The sequence below is a fragment of the Anabrus simplex genome, chromosome 2 (assembly GCF_040414725.1).
Source record: "Anabrus simplex isolate iqAnaSimp1 chromosome 2, ASM4041472v1, whole genome shotgun sequence".
Classification (NCBI taxonomy): domain Eukaryota; kingdom Metazoa; phylum Arthropoda; class Insecta; order Orthoptera; family Tettigoniidae; genus Anabrus; species Anabrus simplex.
This window is the reverse complement of record NC_090266.1, coordinates 1,143,077,962-1,143,096,800: the sequence shown is the minus strand read 5'-3', so window position 1 is coordinate 1,143,096,800 and position 18,839 is coordinate 1,143,077,962. Positions and strand designations below refer to the sequence as shown.

General features: G+C 45.5%; 3 non-coding genes across 3 annotated transcripts; 2 read left to right on the top strand and 1 right to left on the bottom strand.

Moving 5' to 3' along the window:
* The first annotated feature begins 3,604 nt into the window (after positions 1 to 3,604).
* TRNAI-UAU (transfer RNA isoleucine (anticodon UAU)) lies at positions 3,605 to 3,694 on the top strand. Its single transcript is given in 2 exon segments — positions 3,605 to 3,642; positions 3,659 to 3,694. It is a non-coding gene; the product is annotated as a tRNA-Ile (tRNA).
* A 7,670-nt stretch (positions 3,695 to 11,364) lies between these two features.
* TRNAI-UAU (transfer RNA isoleucine (anticodon UAU)) lies at positions 11,365 to 11,454 on the bottom strand. The gene is given in 2 exon segments: positions 11,365 to 11,400; positions 11,417 to 11,454. It is a non-coding gene; the product is annotated as a tRNA-Ile (tRNA).
* Positions 11,455 to 12,842: 1,388 nt separating this feature from the next.
* TRNAI-UAU (transfer RNA isoleucine (anticodon UAU)) lies at positions 12,843 to 12,932 on the top strand. The gene is given in 2 exon segments: positions 12,843 to 12,880; positions 12,897 to 12,932. It is a non-coding gene; the product is annotated as a tRNA-Ile (tRNA).
* Positions 12,933 to 18,839: the final 5,907 nt, after the last annotated feature.

Here is an 18,839-nt window from a genome sequence, read left to right as displayed (position 1 = left end):
CCAGTACCTCGACAGGCAGCTTCACGTGCTATGCCGAACAGTGGACTTGCGGTGGGATGGGGAGATTGGACAGAACAGGCAAGGGAAAGAAGCGGCCGTCGCCTTAAGTTATGTACCATCCTGGCATTTGCCTGGAGGAGAAGTGGGAAACCACGGAAATCCACCTCCAGGATGAATGAGATGGAAATCGAACCCACCTATAATCAGTTGACCTACCGAGGCTGCGTGGACCCCGTTCCAGCCCTCGTACCACTTTTGAAATTTTGGCCGAGCCGTGAATCGAACCCGGGCCTCCGGGTGTGGCAGCTAATCACGCTAACCACTACACCACGGAGGCGGACACGTTTTTATATACAAGTTAAATTTCGAGATCCCTGATACAAGTAATATGTCATAGTAGCCAGCACCAGCAGACGAGAGCTGTGAGTATATAGTTATAATATAACCGCGAGCCGCTGGATGACGTTAGTGGTGCTGACTCGTCGGAAGGCTGCGGTATGCATTTTCGAGAGAGTTTCGGCTATTATGTTTGTGGTAACAAACAGTAACCGCATTCCCCAGTGGCGCAATTGGTTAGCGCACGGTACTTGTAAGACAGTAGCCGAGAGATGCCGGGGTTGTGAGTTCGTGCCTCACCTGGGGAATATTTTAAAAATGTAAACTCTTCCCTTTGCGAAAAGCTGATGATCATAAATATGTCTTTCAAAACTCAGATGTTAATAACGAACCATTTATTGGCATAATTTATATTATTTCCACGGCTCCCCTGTGGGACTATTAGTCGTGAGATAAAGATAAGGCATGAACGTGCCATTTTAGGCCAACAGTTAGACCAAGGCCACTTACACTCACATGTGATACCGGTACTGTCTGCAGTTTTCAAGTACACACATTCAAAAATAACTTAGCTAACTGTACATATGTTATTTCTTGTTTAAAACAAACCCTGTTTCTTACCTTTGTTATGTATTCTTCTTTTTTTGTTAGTGGCTTTACGTCGCAGCGACGCAGATATTTCTTATGGCGACGATGGGATAGGAAAGTTCTAGGAATTGGAAGGAAGCGGCCGTGGTCTTATTTAAGGCACAGCCTCAGCATTTGCGTGCTTTGAAAATGAGAAGCCACGGAAAAACATCTTCAGGGCTGCCGACAGTGGGGTTCGAACCCACTATCTCCCGAATACCAGCTCACAGCTGCGCGCCCCCAACCGCACGGCCATGTCGCCCGGTCTGTATTCTTTCGAAGGCACTCCAGCACCACGAGAACGAAGTAGAAATTTGCGAATGCTTCTGTCAAATGATTTCTTTTTATGAGAAATGTTTGAGTCCGCCTCTGTGGTGTAGTGGTTAGCGTGATTAGCTGCCACCCCTGGAGGCCCGGGTTTGATTCCCGGCTCTGCCACGAAATTTGAAAAGTGGTACGAGGGCTGGAACGGGGTCCACTCAGCCTCGGGAGGTCAACTGAGTAGAGGTGGGTTCGATTCCCACCTCAGCCATCCTGGAAGTGGTTTTCCGTGGTTTCCCACTTCTCCTCCAGGCGAATGCCGGGATGGTACCTAACTTAAGGCCACGGCCGCTTCCTTCCCTCTTCCTTGCCTATCCCTTCCAATCTTCCCATCCCTCCACAAGGCCCCAGTTCAGCATAGCAGGTGAGGCCGCCTGGACGAGGTACTGGTCATACTCCCCAGTTGTATCGCCAGACCCAGAGTCTGAAGCTCCAGCACACTGCCCTTGAGGTGGTAGAGATGGGATCCCTCACTGAGTACTATGGAAAAACCGACCTTGGAGGGTAACCAGATAAAGAGAAGAAGATGAAGAAGAAGAAGAAGAAGAAAAAGAAGAAGGAGGAGGAATGAACACCTTTTGAACAGACACTCTACTGCGGTGAGGCTCTCCATCATAGTGTCAGATATTTCATAAAAGGTATATTATAAAAGTTATTTGACAAATTTCTTTGGTAGTGTAACACCTTTCCTTAAGCTGCCAGTGCCTGTGAAGAATAGTGTGCAGTTGTCGCTGCTATGATGGGGTTGGTCGGAGGAAGCATAGGAATAGGCTTGGCAGCTCTCTTTTTTAAACTGCTTACCCTCCATTGTAGGTTTTTCCCTCGGACTCAGCGAGGGATCCCCCTCTGACTCCTGGAGCGTGAGGCTTGGATGAGGATGATAAAACTGGGGAGGAGGACCAGTACCTCGCCCATTCTTCCTCACCTGCTATGCTCTAACAGAAGCCATGTGCGGTGATTGGATGGGAAGGAAGCGGCAGCCGACTTATGTTAGGAACCATCCCGGCATTCGCCTGGAGGAGAAGTGGGAAACCACGGAAAACCACTTCCAGGATGGCTCTACTCAGTTGATTTCCCGAGGCTGAGTGGACCCCGTTCCAGCCCTCGTACCACTTTTCAAATTTCGTGGCAGAGCCGGGAATCGAACCCGGACCTCCGGGGGTGGCAGCTAATCACGTTAACCACTACACCACAGAGGCGGACCATAGCCAACATTTAATAAACTTATTCCTCGATAGTTACTGCAAAAACTTCGATTTCCTTTCTTGAAAAGTGACATGGCCGCCTCTGTGGTGTAGTGGTTAGCGTGATTAGCTGCCACCCCCGGAGGTCCGGGTTCGATTCCCGGCTCTGCCACGAAATTTGAAAAGTGGTACGAGGGCTGGAACGGGGTCCACTCAGCCTCGGGAGGTCAACTGAGTAGAGGCGGGTTCGATTCCCACCTCAGCCTTCCTCGAAGTGGTTTTCCGTGGTTTCCCACTTCACCTCCAGGCAAATGGCGGGATGGTACCTATCTTAAGGCCACGGCCGCTTCCTTCCCTCATCCTTGCCTATCCCTTCCAATCTTCCCATCCCCCTACTAGGCCCATGTTCACTATAGCAGGTGAGGCCGCCTTGGCGAGGTACTGGTCATACTCCCCAGTTGTATCCCCCGACCAAGAGTCTGAAGCTCCAGGACACTGCCCTTGAGGCGGTAGAGGTGGGATCCCTCGCTCAGTCCGAGGGAAAAGCCGAACCTGGAGGGTAAACAGATGATGATGATGATGATGATGAAAAGTGACATTATTTTAGCTTTTCTCCATTCTTCGGGTATATTTCTTCTTTTCCAACAAAGATTAATTAAATGTAACATTCTAAATTTAAGAATGATCCCACCATATTTGAACAACTCCATATTTATGTTGTCTAACCCTGGTGCTTTTCTATTTTTGAAAGATTTCAGAACAGGGTGACTGAGATGGAAATCGAACCCACCTCTACTCAGTTGACCTACCGAGGCTGCGTGGACCCCGTTCCAGCCCTCGTACCACTTTTCAAATTTTGGCCGAACCGGGAATCGAACCCGGGCCTCTGGGGGTGGCATCTAATCACGGTAACCACTACACCACAGAGGCGGACACTTTTTCATATACAAGTCAAATTTCGAGATCCCTGACACAAGTATTATGTCATAGGAGCCAGCACCAGCAGACGATAGCTGTAGGTAGTTATAACCGCGAGCCGCTGGATGACGTTAGTGGTGCTGACTTGTGAAAAGCTGCGGTATGCATTTTCGAGGGAGTTCGGGTATTATGTTTGTGGTAACAAACACCAAACGGACTCCCCAGTGGCGCAATTGGTTAGCGCACGGTACTTATAAGACAGTAGCCGAGAGATGCCGGGGTTGTGAGTTCGAGCCTCACCTGGGGAATATTTTAAAAATGTAAACTCTTCCCTTTGCGAAAAGCTGATGATCATAAATATGTCTTTCAAAACTCAGATATCAATAACGTTGCCTACGCTATAATACAAGGCCTTGAAATGCACTAATGAAAACGGGTGCCAGCTTAGTTCACCGTTCAGCCACTAGGATCGCGCTGTTGCCCCCTTGTGTTCGCATGGCCGTGTATGTCTATTCTTCTTCTTCTTCTTTTCCTACCGCTTTTCCCACACCTGTGGGGTCGCACATGTGGATTTGGCCCTGTTTTACGACCGGATGCCCTTCCTGACGCCAACCCTATATGGAGGGATGTAATCACTATTGCGGGTTTCTGTGGTGGTTTGTAATGTGGTATGTTGTCTGAATTTGAAGGGGAGAGTGTTGGGACGGACACAAACACCCAGTCCCCGAGTCAGAAGAATTAATCAGAAGCGATTAAAATCCCCGACCCGGCCGGGAATCGAACCCGGGACCCTCTGAACCGAAGGCCAGTACGCTGACCATTCAGCCAACGAGTCGGACGTGTATGTCTATAAGTAAATTATATCCTAAATAAAGAGAGCTGAATTCTGTAGGTGTCTACATTTTTAAAACTTTCCTACTCAGGGGCTTCTTATCGAGTTTCAAAACTTTCTCACTTCTACTTGAGTGGCTCGAAGCAATGTTGTCTAATAGAGGTCTCAGAAATTTTTGGAGTAGAAAAAGAGGTAGTTTGTCGTCTTTACACTCTCTACACTTAATTTCACTGATGAACCTGGTTTTCAGAAGAAACGTACACATTTTTAGTAACTGTCGTCGGGGTAAATACTGCACAGCAGAGGTAACAAATTCCGTCATGCACTGCAGAAGAGCCACAAACGATGATTTCGGGTATCTGAGGGCTCCTCGATCTTGAAAGCGAATAAGACACAATGTTGGACTTCACTGGCTGGAGAAGTGATATGTTCTAAACAGTCTTCACAGTCTGTTTGTTCTTCTGCCACACGCACTAAGTATCCTGCTACCATAGCTAGAGAAATACCAGGTATTGTGGCTGTTGAATCTGAAACAAATTAATCATATGTATGTACTAGCGAACACTTAAATAAAAAAGTATTGTTCACACAGATCTGATGTAATTTACCTTGCAACGGTTTTGCAATGATAGACATTACGTGTTCAGGAAGCTGCGGAATTTGCACATCATCGCGACTTTCATTCCTTCTATGTCTTTCATCCATCTGGCACATTCTTGGTTGTAGTAAACTGGTTCGTACATTGCGGATCTTATTTTCATCCCTCAGCTCAACATTGCCATGTTTTGAAGCCGCAATAATTCTTGTATGAAGCCTTGTTTCGATTGCTTTAAGGCATGACCTTGCGTCCATTGTCAATGTATCCCGCTTTGCGTCGTAGGTGGCTAAAGGAAAGCTCGATATCATAGCTTGTTAGATTCCTCGTCAAGACATAATGAAAATTTATACTTATGAGGTATTTTACGCAGGCCACAGTGGATTGGGTAGTCAAGACCAACGCCTGATACGTTTCCCTCGTGAATCTTTTCTCTTTCTGTGGATGCGTTTGAATGTTCTTGATATATGACAGGAAATCATTTATTAACCAACTGAGGCGATCATCTTCAATGCTGAAAAATGCCAGTTTGTTCTCATTCCTGGAATATGACCCATACGAGGTGTTGCAGACATCATGGGCATCGAACCACTTCATAAAATGCTCCATGAAAGAGATTGTTTCTTTTAAACTGTTCCTGTCTTTAATGCTCTCGGGACAAATCACCTCCATATCCTTCAAACCAGCGATTGTTTCAGGGGAAAATACAATTTTGGCTCTTGCTACATTCATTTTCTCCAAATTTGTAGGGTAAACTACTTTTCTGGTTAGTTTCCTCACCGGCTTCATAATTGAAGATTTCTGGAGTTTGAAAAGACCTCTCAAATGATCGCCGGTCACGATAGCATTGTTTACAAAAAAAGTCTCGTGACAAATGTTGGGATCGCACGTTTTTTATGAAGTGACTGGGATCGAAACTTAGGAACAGAGGCCTAGTTTTATCAGCTGGATGTTGTATCTCATGCGTAATGCTTCCTCCACATAATATTTCGCACATCCAAACATTTACCTGAGAATTGTCGGTAACAATTCTGATCACTCTGAAACCACACTCTTCAACAGCATTTAACGCATCCAAGGTTAATTTTGCAAGTTGTGAGCCTGTAATGGATGAAGTGATATAGAAAGACACCGGTATTCTGTAATATGTAGAGTCCCTTGATCAAAATGCAGAGTAGTTTATTGGCTAACCTATCTTCGATTCCAAGAGCGTCAATGTCAATGTCATTCAGTCCAATAAACATATCTAATTTCCTGTCATACATAAGTTTCGGCTTTATGGACATTTCATCTATTATAAGGGAACCAACCTTTTCGTTATCGTTCACTAACGACAGTTTTTCTACCAGTAATCGGGCTTTAGTTAGCGAAGTCATGCCGGTCTCCCCTTTTGAGTATCCAACATACGATTTCAACGTTCTTGGATGAGGAAGATGCAAAATATCGAGTGTTCTGAGAAGCCGATAACCAGTTGGCGACCTTGAAGATAATAGCACACAAATTTTAACTGTAGTCTCCTGGTATTTACATTTCTTTTTTCCAAAGCTCTGAAGTTGTTCTAACAAAAAGTTTGCTTTCATATTACCTCCCTCAGCTTCCTTCTGAATTTTAGAAACTCGACTTGCAAGATTTCCGGGATCCTTCTTTACCTTACTAAGTTCTGTTTCCAAGTCACGAATTTTTACGCGCAACTTCTTAATAATTGTCACGTGCTTTCTATTTCTTCTGATTTCCTTCCTTAATTTCCAAGTAATGTATTTTGGTATTGTTGATTTTAGGACGGGAGAAAACTGTGTACCTACTGTTGTGGTGCCTACATTTATCAGGTCAGATTCTCCAGTATTATCAGGCACAGGAGAATCCGATTGTTCCACACATTTTCTCTTATTTCTTATATACTCATTTTCACTGTCCGTTTTTTCAAGGTGTCTTTTCTTAGGAGCTTTCCTACATTTTTAAAGTGACTTGTTTGTGTTTGGGGAACTCTGTAAAAACTGAAGGGACTTAATTAGGCAGGAGCGTCTTTTTAGATGTACTTATACTAAAGTCTTCTTCTCTGAAGTGTTTACTGCATACCCTCGATTTTTCTGTAGGAACCCAGAGAGATCCCGGCTTGTCTCCTCTGCGAGATATAGCAACAAGCAACCATATGAAATTCCACTACCTTTAATTTGTCGTGAATGACAATAAGCAACACAGCAATAAACCATGATTGAACCGGCGAGTGCTTATTATCACAAGAATACGCACATTCACAACCAACTCTATACACACGTTTAAAGACGCGAACCTGGTAAACTGGGGTCAAGTTAGCGATCCTAGCGGCCCGCCAATGAACTGCAGTGTGACCACTTCTATAGCGTTTTTCGGGCCCTATTTCCAGGCCTTGTATTATAGCGTAGGCAACGATCAATAACGAACCATTTATTGGCATAATTTTCATTATTTCCACGGCCGCTTCCTTCTCTCTTCCTCGCCCATCCCTTCCAATCTTCCGATCCCCCACAAGGCCCCTGTTCAGCATAGGAGGTGAGGCCGCCTGGGCGAAGCACTGGTCGTTCTCCCCAATTGTATCCCCCGAACTGATGTCTGACGCTATGCTATGGGACTATTAGTCGTGAGATAAAGATAAGGCATGAAAGTGCCATTTTAGGCCAACTGTTAAACCAAGGCCACTTACACTCACATGTGATACCGGTACTGTCTGCAGTTTTCAAGTACATACATTCAAAAATAACTTAGCTTACTGTACATACGTTATTTCTTGTTTAAAACAAACCCTGTTTCTTACCTAACTTTGTTATGTATTCTCTTTTCTTGTTAGTGGCTTTACGTCGCAGCGACGCAGATAGGTCTTATGGCGACGATGTGATAGGAAAGGGCTGGGAATTGGAAGGAAGCGGCCGTGGTCTTATTTAAGGCACAGCCTCAGCATTTGCGTGCTTTGAAAATGGGAAGCCACGGAAAAACATCTTCAGGGCTGCCGACAGCGCGGTTCGAACCCACTATCTCCCGAATGCCAGCTCACAGCTGCGCGCCCCTAACCGCACGGCCAACTCGCCCGGTCTGTATTTTTTCGAAGGCACTGCAGCGCCACGAAAACGAAGTAGAAATTTACGAATGCTTCTGTCAAATGATTTCTTCTTTATGAGAAGTGTTTGAACTAGAAATATCCAGTGTCCAGTATTATACGTGTTTGCCAACACAAATAACGTTTAACGACAAGTGTAGGAATCTAACACTAACGTGTACTCAATAAGAACTCTCCTCGTAAACAAAACGTTTATTCCGTACGCTAACCGCTAGCCATGCTCGCTGTGTTGCCTGACCGCGCACTCTATCCAAGTTCACCCGCACGGCAATACCGACTCCTGTATCATCCCTAGAAGCTGGGGTAGAGCATTCTGACACACCCAGGGTATGTTTTATTAGTATAGGGTAACGCTGTAATATTAAGGGGGGAGAAAAACATGTAAAAGCCAGATGATTATGATGCTTGTTGTTTACAGGACCTAACGTCTGGGTCATCGGCCCCTGGCCAAAAGTGAAATTTTACATATGCGTTGAGAGATTTCGAAACGAATTCGTGTAACACTTCCACCCATGTAACCAAAGGAACTCGATTATCCGTGCCAGGGGTCATCCGGTGATGCGAAACTCCGGATAATCGAATTAAAAAATTTCATGAACAATGTTATGAAGCCTAAAAGCTTGAAATCTAGCACGGTTTGAAGAAATTGCTCATTTTTCTTTGCTGGATAGTCTTAATTGTCCACCTCTGGTGTAGTGGTTAGTGTGATTAGCTGCCACCCCCGGAGGCTCGGGTTCGATTTCCGGCTCTGCCACGAAATTTGAAAAGTGTTACGAGGGCTGGAACGGGGTCAACTCAGCCTCGGGAGGTCAACTGAGTAGGGGGGGGGGAATCGATTCCCTCCTCAACCATCCACGAAGTGGTTTTCCGTGGTTTCCCACTTCTCCAGGCAAATGCCGGGATGGTACCTAACTTATGGCCACGGCCGCTTCTTTCCCTCTTCCTTGTCTATCCCTTCCAAACTTCCCATCCCCCACAAGGCCCTTGTTTATCATAGGAGGTAAGGCAGCCTGGGCGAGTAACTGGTCATCCTCCCCAGCTGTATGCCCAGACCCAGAGTCTGAAGCTCCAGGACACTGCCCTTGAGGTGGTACAGATGGGATCCCTCGCTGAGTACTAGGGAAAAACCGACCCTAGAGGGTAACCAGATAAAGAGAAGGAGAAGAAGAAGAAGAAGAAGAAGAAGAAGGAATGAACACCTTTTGAACAGACACTCTCCTGCGGTGAGGCTCTCCATCATAGTGTCAGATATTTCATAAAAGGTATATTATAAAAGTTATTTGACAAATTTCTTTGGTAGTGTAACACCTTTCCTTAAGCTGCCAGTGCCTGTGAAGAATAGTGTGAAGGTGTCGCTGCTATGATCGGGTTGGTCGGAGGAAGCATAGGAATAGGCTTGGCAGCACTCTTTCTTAAACTGTTTACCCTCCAGGGTAGGTTTTCCCTCGGACTCAGCGAGGGATCCCACCTCTGCCTCCTGGAGCGTGAGGCTTGGGTGAGGATGATACAACTGGGGAGGAGGACCAGTACATCGCCCATTCTTCCTCACCTGCTATGCTCTAACAGAAGCCATGTGCGGTGATTGGAAGGGAAGGAAGCGGCAGCCGACTTAATTTATGTATCATTCCGGCATTTGCCTGGAGGAGAAGTGGGAAACCACGGAAAAGCACTTCGCGGATGGCTAAGGTGAGAATCGAACCCACCTCTACTCAGTTGGCCTCCCGAGGCTGAGAGGACGCCGTTCCAGCCCTCATACCACTTTTCAAATTTCGTGGCAGAGCGAGGAATCGAACCCGGGCCTCCGGGGTTGATAGCTAATCACACTAACCACTACACCACGGAGGCGGGGCTTGGCACCTAATATGTAAAATCATATCGTCGTTATTGATTAGATAACGTCGTATGTGACAAAAACCTAACTAGAACTTAAAAGCTCTTCAGTCTGTCGAACACAGAAAATGAAATCGCTTTTAGTGCCGGGAGTGTCCCAGGACGTGTTCGGCTCGCCGTTTACAGGTCTTTTGATTTGACTCCTGTAGGCGACCTGCGCGTCGTGATGAGGATGCAATGATGATGAAGAGGACACATACACCCAGCCAAATTATCCAATGGTGGTTAAAATTCCCGACCCTGCTGGAAATCGAACCCGCGGCCCCTATGACCAAAGGCCGGTACGCTAACCATTTAGCCATGGAGCCGGACACACAAGTTAAATTAAAAATATTACACTCTAACATAGATATTGACGCATTCTATCAAAATATTTTGCACAAATTGTAATTATTGCTTAAAGATCAGTGGTAGAGTGTCGGCCTCCGGATCAAACCCGGCAGAGGTAGTCGCATTATTGAAGGGCGGATTAAAATCCATTGGACACTCGATGTCGTACGATGTCGGTATGTAAAAGATCTCTGCTGACACATTTGGTGTTTACCCGATAAAATCCATTAAATCCATTAAATCTTAGCCATAGTTTTATAAATATTTTCCGGGCCAGTTTTATTTTGCTCTTTGCGTGATGAGCATGCGGGAGACATGTGACAGCAACTGATTGGTGCATCGAAATGACGATTTTCGGCATTTCCTATGATGGGTAGTTTGCCTATTCAGTAACAAGGGTCTCTTCCGCGTCAGTTTTATAAATATTTTCCGGGCCATATTTTTTTTTTTTTGCCTACCCGGTATAAGTTTGCCCACCCTTTGCCCGATCAACTTCTAAAGCCTAGAGCTGTCGCTTAAGGAAAACAGCACTGAAAATCTCATTCAAATAACTATCCACAACCAGTCTTCATCGCTCCTAAGCTTTTCTACAGGCTTCGCTAGTTGCTTTACGTCGCACCGACACAGATAGGTCTTATGGCGACGATGGGACGGAAAATGCCTAGGAGTGGGAAGGGAGCGGCCGTGGCCTTAATTAAGGCACAGCCCCAGCATTTACGTGGTGTGAAAATGGGAAACCACGGAAAACCATATTCAGGGCTGCCGAGAGTGGGGTTCGAATCTACTATCTCCCGAATACGGGATACTGGCCGCACTTAAGCGACTGCAGCTATCGAGCTCGGTTTTCCATAATTGAAGGATACTCATCTCTGTTCAGTGCTTATTTACCTTCCGAAAACTGTGTCAAATACGTATCAGTGGGTTCAAAATCCTTTCACTAATGGTGCTAATTCAGTAGGTACTAAGGAAGAGGACGAGGTGATAGAAAGTTAATTTTTAATTTTCAAAAGTAAAAGTAACTTTGTAAAAGGTTTTCCGTACTGCACTGTAACTTGTGTGTCGAGTAAATCGTAAGTGGAGTGTCAAAATATCGATAGTATTTACCGGGTATCCCACAGGGGAGCCGTGGAAATAATGTAAATTATTCAAATAAATGGTTCAGTTATTAATATCTGAGTTTTGAAAGACGTATTTATGATCATCAGCTTTTCGCAGAGGGAAAAGTTTACTTTTTAAAACATTCCCCAGGTGAGGCTCGAACTCACAACCCCGGCATCTCTCGGCTACTGTCATATAAGTACCGTGCGCTAACCAATTGCGCCACTGGGGAACCTGCGTGTAGATGGTTACCATAAATATAATGGCCGAAACGCTCTCGGAAACGCATACCGCTGCTTTCCGACTAGTCAGCACCACTAACGTTATCCAGCGGCTCGCGGTTATAGCTACCTACAGCTATCGTCTGCTGGTGCTGGCTCCTATGACGTAATACTTGTATCAGGGATCTCGAAATTTGACTTGTATATGAAAAACGTGGTCCGCCTCTGTGGTGTAGTGGTTAGCGTGATTAGCTGCCAACCCCGGAGGCCCTGGTTCGATTCCCGGCTCTGCCAAAATTTGGAAAGTGGTACGAGGGCTGGAACGAGGTTCACGCAGCCTCGGTAGGTCAACTGAGTAGACGTGGGTTCGATTCCCATCTCAGTCATCCCGGAAGTGGATTTCCGTGGTTTCCCTCTTATCCTCCAGTCAAATGCCAGGATGGTACCTCACTTAAGGCCACGGCCGCTTCCTTCCCTCTTCCTTGCCCGGCCCTTCCAATCTTCCCATCCCCCACAAGGCCCCTGTTCACCATAGGAGGTGAGGCCGCCTGGGCGAAGCACTGGTCATTCTCTCCCCCGAACTGATGTCTGACGCTCCAGGACACTGAGGCGGGATCCGTCGCTAAGGTCGAGGGAAAAAACAACCCTCGAGGGTAAACAGTTTACCAAGAAGAAGATATGAAATAGTATTGATTCTAAGTTTTTTTTCTTCCTTAATCTGTTTACCCTCCAGGGTATGTTTTCCCTCGAACTCAGCGAGGGATCCCACCTCTACCGCCTCGAGGGCAGTGTCCTGGGGCTTCAGACGCTGGGTCGGCGTATACAACAGGGGAGGATGACCAGTACCTCGACAGGCAGCTTCACGTGCTATGCTGAACAGTGGACTTGCGGGGGGATGGGAAGATTGGACGGAACAGGCAAGGAAGAGGAAAAGAAGCGACCGTCGCCTTAAGTTAGGTACCATCCTGGCATTTGCCTGGAGGAGAAGTGGGAAACCACGGAAATCCACTTCCAGGATGAATGAGATGGAAATCGAACCCACCTATAATCAGTTGACCTACCGAGGCTGCGTGGACCCCGTTCCAGCCCTCGTACCACTTTTCAAATTTTGGCCGAGCCGTGAATCGAACCCAAGCCTCCGGGGGTGGCAGCTAATCACGCTAACCACTACACCACAGAGGCGGACACGTTTTCATATACAAGTTAAATTTCGAGATCCCTGATACAAGTATTATGTCATAGTAGCCAGCACCAGCAGACGAGAGCTGTAAGTATATAGTTATAATATAACCGCGAGCCGCTGGATGACGTTAGTGGTGCTGACTCGTCGGAAGAATGCGGTATGCATTTTCGAGAGAGTTTCGGCTATTATGTTTGTGGTAACAAACCGCAACCGCATTCCCCAGTGGCGCAATTGGTTAGCGCACGGTACTTATAAGACAGTAGCCGAGAGATGCCGGGGTTGTGAGTTCGAGCCTCACCTGGGGAATATTTTAAAAATGTAAACTCTTCCCTTTGCGAAAAGCTGATGATCATAAATGTTACCGTGTTTTAGCGGTAGGTAGAGGTGAAAGAAGGTGCGGGCGTGAACGGGTCTCAAACTACGGAATCAAAGTTAATGTAAAATTTAACAAGGTTATATTTTCTTTCCAAAATTCAGAAATAACAAGAATGGCAGGTACGGAGTAGCAAGACCACAAGGTACAATTACAGTATTTACAGGATTTGGGCTTCGAGCCCTGAAAACACAATTCTTGAGCAACTAGCCCAACTTTACGATATACAAATTTCAACAACGGGGCGGAAGACCCCAATCAAAACCTGGAGCACTTGCTCCACAGTAATGCCTCCTCGAGGCATACAACACTCAGTTTTCAAAAAAAAAGAGCCACTCGCTCTCTACTGTAAGCCTCTCCCAGGCCACACCAAACTCCACCTTCAAGCTGTCCTCAACGGACATAAACACAGGGGTAAAATACCCAATCTACTGAGGCCTATTAAGTGAGAAAAGGTTAATTATATGGCCTCTAAAATACCAACTTGAAAGGAGGCTCTCCGCACTCCTAATACACTTTATTTAAAACCTACTTGGCGCTAGGCCTTTAAAGCAAGGGCTAATCCCATACTACAGAGGTGACTTCAGAAAAGAACAATTTACATTATATTAACGAAGAATAGGTTGAGAAAAATAAGTTCACCTCAAAACAATATGATTGGGAGCTCGAGAGGATTAAGCACTCTCTATCCCGATATGCAGTTTAAAAGATGAAATAGATACAAGTTTCTTTACATTTTAAGGAAGGTTACATAATGGAAAAAGCTTCGGACCCGCCCCGAGAGTTAAACTGCTGAGCAAGCAAGAAAAGAAGGAATTAATCGGCCATTACCTGGTTGTTGACTGTCGCCGAAGGAAGAGGCGCTTCCCGCCCCCTGCTATGTACTTTACACACTGAAAGATGGAACAGAAGTGGCGCAGAGACCCAAAAATCAGCAGTTTATATACTCTCGCGGAAGGTTCTAGGCGTTAGGGGAATGAAAACACCCGCCCACAATCACTTTATTGGGTAGGATACAGCAACATATTCAAGTTGGGGGAAGATACCTCGTATTGGTCAGAAATAAATTGAAGAAATTCGGGATTGGATACATACAAAACAAGGGGAAAGAAAGGGTTAATATTGCTAACTTAAGTAATGACTGAAAGAAATTTAGCAAAGAACAAACTTTTGAAATTACATTTTCTCCAAAAAAAAAACCAGTTCTTTCACTTCCCACCAGGGTGCACTATTGTTGATCTTCAGTAGTGTCCTCTAGAAGAGAAAGTTCACACTTCTTACTTCAAGCAAAACAAAAACACATCAAAAATGACACAGTTCTAAAACTCCAAAATTTCCAGGTAGTGACATCTTCTGAGAAGGTAGAAAATTAATACCGTCAATAAAGTTCAGACTTCCTCCAGCAGAGGAGTTTCATTTGGCGCACATTTTAAATTAGCGGCGTGGAGGTGTACCGCCCGGTACAGACCTCCCCCCCCAAAAGTTCCTCCAGGGGTGACATATGAAATTTGTTTGAAAACCCGGTCCAAGTTTTGATGTAGATATGGAGATTAATTGCCGAAAAATTTATAAGATTTTCTTAATGTGGTTTGATTCAGTTTCAAAATTTTGTTGTTGCAGGTGAAGTAAAGTCTTTATGGTAGTAGAAGTGGAATTCAGAAGATAAACTTTTAATACTTGAAAGTGAAGAAAAATTTTGCAATGTCCACCAAATATTGCTGTTGAATTCCCAAGTGTAGTCATTGCTTATAGTAACTGTTCATGTAGTTGATGTTGATTAAGTTGGATGGCCAGACCGGCCGTTGCAGCTTGCGTCCAAAGGAGGCCGCTCGGACCCCTCAAGTACCCTGAGATACCGCTCGCCCGCACTATGAGGGGAGCAGTGGTGTTGAAACACGCCGCGCCCGCGGTGAAGATATACAGGCTGCGGGCAAGTAGCAGGTCGTGCGCCGCACATCAGCCTTGGCCGGGAGGAGAGCTCCGGCTCGCCGTGCGCATGTCGTCCTCGCTGGGGTCGAGGGGGCCCGTCCTCAAACCCAGTCGCGGCACAGCGCCGCGCGGCTGCGGGGGCACTGAAACATTAAAGCTAGGCGGCAGAATATTGTTGGACCATCATCTTTTTTTGAGGGCACAGGCTAGGTGGAGAGGTTGAGGGGCCAGCGGCGTGCAGATATCCATGGCATTTAATAGAAGCAAGCCACAGTGTGTATAGCAGGAGACGGGAGCGTGGTAATGGCCGTGGTAAGGACAGAATGGCAGTTTAACGGTGCGGGGAGGGTTTACAAAAATGCTTAAATATGAAACTAAATTTATAGAAGGGGCAGAATGCCTTAAAAGTGAAACTCAAAAAATATAACCTTCATATTCCTTTCGAAATAATATGAAGCAAGTTAACACAAACATTTACACTGGTTTCACCTGTGACAGGTGAACCCTAAATATCCTCTCGGTGGCTGGATTACTTAATAACAACGTAACCGGCGTAAGAAAATCGAGAATGTTACAAGGCCCATGAAATCTGGGGGCAAGCTTGCCCGCGGGAACAAAGTTCTTGACCATAACTTGGTCACCTACCTTCAAAGGGGTGGGTCTCCGTCCACGATCATACCTTTCCCTAACCTTTTCATGAGAGACTTTAAGATTGGCTTTAGCCTTCTTCCAAAGATCTTTGATGTTGTCCGGATCTATTGTCTCGGGTAGAATGTCACTCAGAGACCAGAGGTTAGAGAGCGGCGTGTTGGGAACAAACTTGAACATCAACGAGGCTGGAGTAAACTTATGTGATTCATGAACCGCCGAACTCAAAGCAAAAGCTAACCAATGCAGGGACGTATCCCACCTGGAATGATCTTCATGATGATAGGCAATAAGCGCGGACCTGAGATTACGATTAACCCGTTCAGCCAGAGATGGTTGAGGGTAATAAGCAGAAGTAGTTACATGAGAGATGGACAAGTCAAAGCAGAATTTACGAAATAAATTAGATGTAAAAGCCTTAGCATTGTCAGATACAATATATTGGCACGGACCAAAAGAAGCAAAAATAGAATTTAAGCAAGTAATGGTGGACTGAGCGGTAGCCAGCTTAGTCGGAAATAACCAGGAAAATCTTGTAAAACCATCTACACATACAAAGATGAATTTGTTGGCATGTCCCTTCGACTGGGGGAAGGGTCCTACATAATCGATATACAGGCGTTCCATGGGGCGCGACGCTTGATGCGAAGACAGAAGGCCTACCTTGGTGGACATGGTGGGTTTACTAAGCAAACAAGATTTACAAGCTTTTACGAGTTCACGGATTTCACCGTCCATACCTTTCCAAATGAACCTTTCACGAATCTTCTCACGAGTTTTAAAGATTCCAAGATGCCCTCCTAATGGGGTCTCATGATAGTACTTGAAGATCATAGGTACAAGAACAGCTGGAACGACAACTTTCATCATCTTATCATGCCTCGAAGGGCAACATAAAACACCATTCCTCAGAACATAAGGGACAACATGTTCCCCAGAAGAAAGGGTTTCCATTATCGGAGCCAGCGTCGGATCTTCACGTTGGTATTTCTCGATATCCCTAAAGAGCATGGGAGCATCTGTTAAGATGGCATTAACATCAAATAGTATGGACTCGGGAGGTGATGAACTGTCGACCGGTTCATGGGTCTCGACGTCGTTGGAAAACATACGGCTGAGTCCATCAGCAACAACATTTTCAGTACCTCTGATATGCCGGACATCGAATTGGAAGGCAGAAATACGGATGGCCCAACGGGCTATACGACCAGTACGACGCGGCCTACCTAAGACCCAGCTTAAGGCTTGATTATCTGTCTCCAGGTCGAATTTGACATGTTCCAGATAGAGACGGAACTTCTCTAAGGCAAATAAGACTGCCAAACCTTCGAGCTCATAGATAGAATACTTGGCTTCTTGAGCCGATAGAGTCCTAGATGCATAGGCGATGGGTCGCCTCCCTAGTTCAGTCTCTTGAAGAAGGACTGCCGCTACTGCTGACGACGACGCGTCCGTTTGGACGATGAATTTCTTTGAGAAATCAGGCATAGCAAGGACAGGGGCATTACAGAGAGCTAATTTCAGATCTTCAAAAGCGGCTTGTTGAGAAGGTCCCCACTCGAATTTGATGCCTTTCCTACGAAGAAGGTTCAAGGGCGCCGCTCTATTAGCGAAGTTAGGAATAAACTTCCTGAAGAAATTCACCATACCTATGAACCTGGCGATACCTTTGATGTCCTTGGGAGGTTTAAAATCACGGATGGCCTGTGTTCTAGAATGATCGACTGCTACACCATCAGGTGACACAATATGCCCTAGGAATGACATAGAGGGCTTAGCAAAGGCCACCTTGGACAACTTGACAGTTAACCCAGCCTTACGAAGGCGATTAAGAACTTCTCGCAGATGATCTAGATGTTCTTCAAAAGTCTCTGAAAATACGACGACATCATCCAAGTAGTGATATAAGTACTCAAATTTGATGTCGGAGAAGACCCTATCTAGTAGCCTAGTGAGTACAGCTGCTCCCGTGGGGAGCCCGAAAGGCACGCGGTTGTATTCGTATAAGTTCCAGTCCGTGGCAAACGCTGTAAGGTGTTTAGACTCTTCGGCAAGGGGAATTTGATTATAGGCCTGATTCAGGTCCAAGATAGTAAAGAACTTGGCCTTACGAAACCATGAAAAACAAGAATGAATGTCAGGAAGTGGCACAGATTGTAACACCACCTTCCGATTGAGAGCCCTATAATCAATGACAGGCCTGAAGCCTCCTTGGGGTTTCGGGACTAGAAAGATAGGTGACGAATACGCCGACTTAGAGGGCCTAATAATACCATCCTTCAACATTTGATCGATGATTTCTTTCAATGCCTTCATTTTAGGTGGAGATAGCCTATATGGTGGAAAACGGACAGAAATCGAATCCGTGACCTCAATTTTGTATTCAATAAGGTCAGTAACACCAAGAGTATCAGAGAACACCTCTGTAAATGACTGACATAATTTACGAATACTATCAGCCTGCTCCTCAGGTAGATGTCTAAGGTCTAACAACATCTCATCCTGGGTAGGCGCAATAGATGAACATGATACTGAATTATATTTCAATAAGGGAATTTTACAATTGGACGCAAACTTGAATGTGCACGCCTTACTCTGGAGATCGAGCACAAGACCAGTGTGAGAAATAAAGTCCGCTCCCAGTAGGATGGGGCAAGACAAGTGCTTAGCCACAAACAGCTTGATTTTCCATGTAAATTTAAAAATACGAATTTTGGCATTTACAAAACCTAGAATTTCTAATGGGGATGAATTAGCCGAAACATATTGAACAGGAGATGAATCATAGTCAGGTAATTTACAAATAGATTTCAATTTTGAATACCATTGGTCCGAAATAATTGAACAAACACTGCCTGAATCTAAGAGAGCTGTTACAGGTTCATTATTTAACTCAATCTTAAGAAAAGGAACAGGTGCGGGGGTATCCGCCGCAATCCTAAGACATTCTTTAGGGCATTCAAAAGATGAATTTGAAGACTGATCGTTCCCTGAATTCACGACCTTTTTGTCAGGGGCTGAGCCTTGGGAAGCAGAATTAGTCGACTCAGCCGAAACCGCTAGTCACATTTTATTATTGGCATTGGTGGAATTTGCACCAGAAGTTGAGCAGGAGGGGGTGCTATTTGAGTTTGGGCAATTCTTGGCGATATGTGAGAAAGCCCCACATTTAAAACAGCCTTGTGATGAACCAGCCCCATTCCTTGTCCCACTCGACTTGATCAGTGGACACTTATTGCGAAGATGGTCAGGCGACCCGCAAG